The 7122-nt window shown below is 44.0% G+C and overlaps 1 pseudogene; it reads right to left on the minus strand.

The window, feature by feature from the left end:
• Window positions 1-281: 281 nt before the first annotated feature.
• LOC125547006 lies at window positions 282-708 on the minus strand (annotated as a pseudogene).
• Between the last annotated feature and the right edge of the window lie 6414 nt (window positions 709-7122).

The following is a 7122-nucleotide window of genomic DNA, read 5'->3' on the forward strand; positions in this document are numbered from 1 at the left end:
CAAGAAGTCGGGCGTGTGGTGCATCTCTGCGTCCGCTCTTCGCGGCCTCTGACGAGCCGGTGCAGCTGGAGACGTCAGGGAGGGCCGCCGCCGCCAACGACCTCGAGGATCTAGATTAATCCCCTAAAGAAGCAAAAAACAACCGGCGAGATATTAATCAATCCCACGAAACACCGTCAGCACTCAGCAGGCAACACAAGTCAGTACATCAAAGAGCAGCAGGCATGCCACCGAAACAGACCCCATGGCCTATGTCCACTGGAGAAGTTCGACCGAACAACTCACCATGGCCTCGGCTGGGGTGAACTTGCGCGGACGACACCAGTGTTTCCGTGGGGGCGGGAGACCTTGGCCCAGATGCAGTGGTAGTTGGTGTTGTTGCCTTGGTCTTGGCCTTGTAGACATAGGCCATCATCTTGCCACCGTACCAGAACATGTCCTCTCTGGTGTTCACTTGGATCTGCCTGTATCTGCGTGCCCAACCAAGAGCACGCATTTAGATCCCACGCGAGGGAGAAGGAGCAGAGCCACGCCGGCAGAGGGAGCTACTCACCTCTTGTATCCGAGGATGGTGCCACGGACGTAGAGCCCCACGCGCTGGCCGGTGCGCCCCTCACCATCTTGCTGCTGTGGCACCGTCTCCGTCCCCACCGACGAGGCGGACATGGCCCTGCCGTCTTGGATGGCCTCGCTGCTCCCCTCCTCCATCGATGGCGTTGGCGTCCGTCCGAATTCGAACGAAAGCAAAAGCGAAAGCGAGAGGGAGCGGGCGGCGCGCTCGATCTGATGTGGAGGAGGCGCCGGGGGAGAGGGAGAGAGAATGAGAGGGGATCGAGTGGCAGGAGGCTAGGGTTTTCGGTGGGGGAGGGGATCGAGTGGGAGGAGGCTAGGGTTTCCGGAGGAAGTGTCTGCTTTATTCCAGACGCGCGCGCTCCCCACCATCAGATCAACATCTAATGGCAGGCGGTGCTCGAGCCGCTGTCCAACGGGCCTAAGGCCCAGGCAGGACTGGGCTGGACAATTTTCGGCCCAGTTGAGCATAATAGTTATGACAGAAAAAAATGAACTCCCTCTATTTATGTGGAGAATCTACCAAATATTAGTTGCAAAATTGGAACGCATAGATTTTAAAATATGTGCAGAAGGGTGCATCTTAAAATAGCAAACAATGTTGCCTAAGAAAGTTTTCATTTTCTTTGGACAAAAAATTCATTTTGCATTTTCCGAGTTCCCAAAATGAGTTTTAATGTGAAGGACCTACCATATATTTGTTGCAAAATTGTACCACACCATTTTTAGAAAATATTAGGCCATATTTAATGCACAATTGACACAATGGTTGGGTTTAAAAAGTTTTGGTCCACCTCTCATGAAAAAGACAAATTTCCGCCGATTCAGTTGGAAGCGGGTCATATTTGAATTGCAGTTGCCTCATAGTTTGCTCTTTATTTTTTTCAAAAATCATTTCTAGGTACATAAGTATCTATTTAATCGAAGAAACACCAAAAAAATTCCAAGATCCAGCCACTAGCTAGGAACGGTCATTCCCGCCGTTCTGACCGCATTTTGAAACCGGGCATACAAAATTCAAAAAAAATCAAAAAATTGGGAAACCTTCGCATTGTGTCATTATATGTGGCAAAGTTCCCAGGAAAAATAACAAACTTGTAATACGGCAATTATATTTAAAAAAAGTGTTCTCAGAAATGAGCTATCATCTCTGAAGATTCATGGCTTCCAAGCCAAATGATCAATCTTATGGCCACATTCATGGCATAGTTTGTTCAAATGATCTCATATTGTGCACAAGCGTGCATATTGGAATGACAAACGATGTTGCCTAAGGGAGTTTTCATTTTCTTTGAATGAAAAATCAATTTTCCATTTTTTAGTGCCCAAAATGAGTTTTTTTTGTGAAGGACCTACCATATATTTGTTGAAAAATTGGACCAAATCAATTTTATAAAATACTAGGCCATGTTTAATGCACAATTGACAAAGTGGTTGGGTGCCAAAAGTTTTTCTCCACCTCTGGTGAAAAAGACAAATTTCTGTTGATTTAGTAGAAAGCGGGACAAATTTGAACTGCAGTTGCCTCATAGTTTGCTCTTTATTTTTTCAAAAAATCATTTCTAGGTAGAAAAGTATCTATTTAATCAGAAATACATGGTTTGGTGGCGATACGTTGAGGTTTGGATGGTGGCCCAGGGCCCCATCTCCAAAGCGCGTAGACTCGCATGCCCGCCGCGTGGTCACCGCGTGACCGTGGTGTTGCCACGCGTTCCGGGCGGCCTAGGCATGTCTAGTGGGTTGGGCACTCCCCTGATAGGTGTCAGGAAGAAGAAGGTAATAGAAGAATCTCACGAGGAGACTGAACTGAGCTCAAACATGAATTAGCACCCAAGTGTTTGATTAGTGGTACGGGAAATGCACATGGCCAATGGGCCTGAGTTTTGGCCGAGGATGATCATCTACTAAGGACACTATCTTGGAAAAATTGCAGCTCAAATGGAGGAGCCTAGGTGTCACTTGCTTTGCAACGTACCACAATGGACAGAACTATGAATGTTGAAGCCACACTCACATGTATTGTTAGATGGGGCTCAAATTTTGTGTAGAGCTACGATTTGGGAATATAAAAGATGTGGCAAAAATTCAGCTCATTAGGATATGCCTAGCTAGTACTTCCTTCACAACAGTTCGAGCTGAACAAAAACTTTGGAAATTTGCCGAGGAAGATTTACCAGTCAAATGGAGTTGAATATTGTCATGAGGCAATGATTTGGATAGTAAAGAATGCCCAATTTTTTGGGGAATTTTGGGAATGACATAAATATAGGTTGCTTCACAACCTAGGGCAAAAATTGACACATGGACATGACACATAGGCAAAACTGATGAGGTGGCGCCTTGTCATAGCAATAAGTACCAATGCATCCACGTTCACAACCTCATGACCATTTATATTGGTCGTAATTAGGTAGAAATAAGGTCATTGGCGCCACTTGTCTGCTTTGCGACCATTTGGTGTAAGCAATTTCAGGGTTTGAGCCCTTCCAAGCGAAATGGCCGTGAATTTACGACCAATTCAGCTGGGGTCAATAAGAGAAGGTCATAAGTTGACATATTTCTTGTAGTGGCTTCTTCTCTCTCTTTGATCCTCAATACAATGTTCTCCTCCATGTTCTCAGAGATCTATCCGATGTAATATTCCTTTGCGGTGTGTTTGTCGAGATCCGATGAATTGTGGATTTATGATCAGTTTATCTATGAATATGATTTAAATCTTCTCTAAATTCTTATATGCATGATTTGATATCTTTGTATTTCTCTTCAAATTATCAGTTTCGTTTGGTCTTAGATTGGTTCTTGCAATGGGAGAGGTGCTTAGTTTTGGGTTCAATCTTGCGGTGTCCTTACCTAGTGACAAAGTAGGGGTAGCGAGGCATGTATTTGTATTGTTGCTATCCAGGGTAAAAAGATGGGGTTTTCATCATATTGCTTGAGTTTATCCCTCTACATCATGTCATCTTGCTTAAGGCGTTACTCCGTTCTTATGAACTTAATACTCTAGATGGATGCTGGATAGCGGTCGATGTGTGGAGTAATAGTAGTAGATTAAGAATCGTTTCGGTCTACTTGACACGGACGTGATGCCTATATTCATAATCATTGCCTCGGATATCGTCATAACTTTGTGTTTTTCTATCAATTGCTCGACAGTAATTTGTTCACCCGCCGTATTATTTTCTTTCAAGAGAGAAGCCTCTAGTGAAACCTATGGCCCTCGGGTCTATTTTCCATCATTTATTTTTTGATCTATAAACCAAAAAAACCCAAAAAATACCTTGTTGCAATGTATTTGTTTTTACTTTGTTTTATGTTTCATTAATCTTTTATATCTATCTCTATCAGATCTCACTTTTGCAAGTGACCGTGAAGGGATTGACAACCCCTTTATCGCGTTGGGTGCAAGTGTTTGATTGTTTGTGCAGGTGCATAGATTGGAGACTTGCGTGTACCTCCTACTAGATTGATACCTTGGTTCTCAAAACTGGGGGAAATACTTCTCTACTTTGCTGCATCACACTGTCCTCTTCAAGGGAAAAACCAACGCAAGCTCAAGAAGTAGCAATTGACAAACTAAAAGTACGGTAAACAGGTTACCATACCCAGATGCCCCATCATTATTGCTCATAGTCACATTGACAGACTTAGAGTCCTATCCTGGCTTCTTGTACTTGTTTGGGCACTTGTTTGCCCAATGTTCCTCTGAACGACAAGTAAAGCAGCCATTTTGATGTCTACTATGCAACTTTTATTCTTGTAGACTCTATTGGGCCTCCAAGCGTAGAGTTTTGTATGATAGCAGAAAATTTTCTTCAAGTGAACACTACTAGGGAAAACCTTATACACATAATCTTAGCAGCAGCGAGGTTTAAAAACAAGTGCTACTACTAATTAGCAGTAGCAAGCTTCAGAAAACCGCGCTACTAATAGCCTAGTAGCAGTAGCGCTCTAGGTGAAACGAGCGCTACTACTACAATTGCCACGGTGTTGCCTTCAGGATAGATATAGTAGTAGCACCCTTCTCCTGGACGCGCTACTGCTAAAGTACTTAGTAGCAATGTTTTTCTTTAAAACTCGTCGCTGCTAAGTATCATTCGCTCTTGCAACTAATTAAGTTTAGTCCCATACTGCTAAGCGAACAAGGTGTTTACCACCTTAAATATGTTACTTCTCAAACTATCTCGAGCACTTGGTCTTCATTGAACTGTATGTGTAGGATTTGTGGCTGCAATATGAATCTTCACCTGTGCCTATACAGGTACGGCGAGGATTCATGTTGACTATTTAGATTCTACACAAAAAGATCAATGATGACCAATGTATATTTTTGATGTTTTTAGATGCTTAGCCTTAGCAGTAGCGTTTTTTCAGGACCAAGCGCTACTGATATTGGGCTTAGCAGTAGCGCTCTCCCTGTACCCACGCTACTGCTACAGCAAAACAAAACACGCGGCCCGGCCCCCGCACGCTCATCTCTCTCAATCGTCCCCCTCCGCCCGACGCTGGAGCTGTGGTTAGGGTTTCTCCTCCGCCACCGCGCGCCAGCACCACCGTCGCCGCAGGTAATGCTCCTCCCCCTATCGCCGCCCCTCTACTAGCTGCTCCTCCACCCTCTCGCTGTCCACTCTGTTGCCGCCCGCGAGCTTTGGCCGGGCGCCTTTGGCCGACTGCCCTCGATCCCCTCGCCAGTCGCTGTCGTCGCCCCCTCTCATAGGAAAGTCACCGACCTTCCCCTCGTCAGCACCCCCGACCGAGGTCACCATGCCATCCCCCCTCCTCGTCAGCACCCCCCGAGGGTTGCCCTACCTAGATGCAGCGAGGGCTTACGAATTTCATATGGATAACTAGATGGTTTTGTTTTTCTGTAATAAGTTATTTTTTGCAAAATGTAGGTGCCAATTTAGTTGAAATGCTTTGGTAGGTGGTACAAGTATTTAGTTTGCAAGTGCTAAGTTAATCCCAATTAAATTTGCCACTTCTTTTTTTAATCAGTATCTTAGGCAATAGGGGCCATATTAGATGAAATGTGTCTTGGTAGGTGGTACCTTGATTTGGTAGATAACTTATTATAGATCTTAGGATTATACCTTTGGTAGGGGCCAAATAGTTTTTTTTGGCAATAGGTGCCCCTGAAATTGCTTCTCGCGGAAGAATCTCTTCATCTAGAGATATTCTAGAAGGTGTTAGTAAGCTAATTGAGAACTTGTTGTTTGTGAGTCTTGTTGGCTGATTTGGCATTGGCCTGCTAGCTGTTGGTTCTATTATAGAAGGTGTTAGTAAGTTAATTGAGAGCTTGTTGTTTACTTTTTTGGATCGGGTTCCATTATGAAAATATAACTGAAGAAGAACCAAAAATATCACATGATACTGTTTCTCTTTCCTGTGAAGTGGATCGTTAATCCTTTGCTCATATTGCTTTAGGAAAATGGCGCCACCACCACCACCATGTCGATTGTGCAAGTCAAGGTGCGCCAACAGCCTTGCAACTGGCAAGCTGTTCGGCTTCTACTTCCAGCCAAGTTTCCGTCATGCAGCGGTAAGAAATTGGATGAAATGTAACAACTATTTTATTTTTAGTGTTGGCATTACTCCATTGTGTCATTTTGCTTTTTTTTACACAGATCGTCCCATGCAATGTGAGGTTAAAATTCAACAAGCTGGCAGGAGACACTGTGACATTTGAGGCTCCTAGGGGCCGTACACTATGGAGGTCGAGAAAGGACGCAATATGTCGGAGATTGGAGGAGATGGATGGGCCCGTATCCTCGCCCGCATGCGTCTTACTGGTGGTGAGTTGACCAGCTTCTCCTTTAGAGCAAAAAGACCCAAGCTGGCTGTCATTTATCTCAACCTGGTGGAAGATGATGAAGATGACGAAGATGATGAAGATAATGAGGACCCACTCGATGAAGCTTCATGAAGCCATCGTAGCTCAAAGAATGAGGCTGAGCGAGAAGGAGGTGTGCAACCTATGGGACATAATTCCACCACGTGATGACTTTGTCGGGGTGCCATTTGTGACCCGCCTGACAAGTACCATGGTCGATCGGCATGAAATGGTATGTTATACTAACTGTAGTAATTTGATGATATATATATATGCTTTATTGTTATACTTACAAATGCAAATTATCCGATGATATGCTTAGTGAATCCGATGATATGCTTAGTGTAGAGTCCAATGATATGCTTTGTGGAATCTAGTCGATGATATGCTTTAGTGTAGAGTCTGACCACATGCTTATTAGTGTAGAATCCAAGGAACTATTAGTAGGGTAGATAATCCATATATACTTATTAGTAGAATTCATGCTTAATTAGTACAAATGCGTAGTACTGTGTCTTTTGATAGTGTAGAAATCTATACTTAATAGAAATATATTTGCAAGAGTATGTGCGGCTATTTATTAATTGATATGTTTTTCTTATTCAGAAATTGCCAAATAACCTATCTGTGAGTTGTGGTATCGAGCCTGATGAAGAAGGCTCAGCTGGACTATGCCTTACCGCAAAGGGCTCCGTCACCACCTGTACTTACCGCATGGACACAGA

The sequence above is a fragment of the Triticum urartu genome, chromosome 3, assembly GCF_003073215.2.
Source record: "Triticum urartu cultivar G1812 chromosome 3, Tu2.1, whole genome shotgun sequence".
NCBI lineage: Eukaryota > Viridiplantae > Streptophyta > Magnoliopsida > Poales > Poaceae > Triticum > Triticum urartu.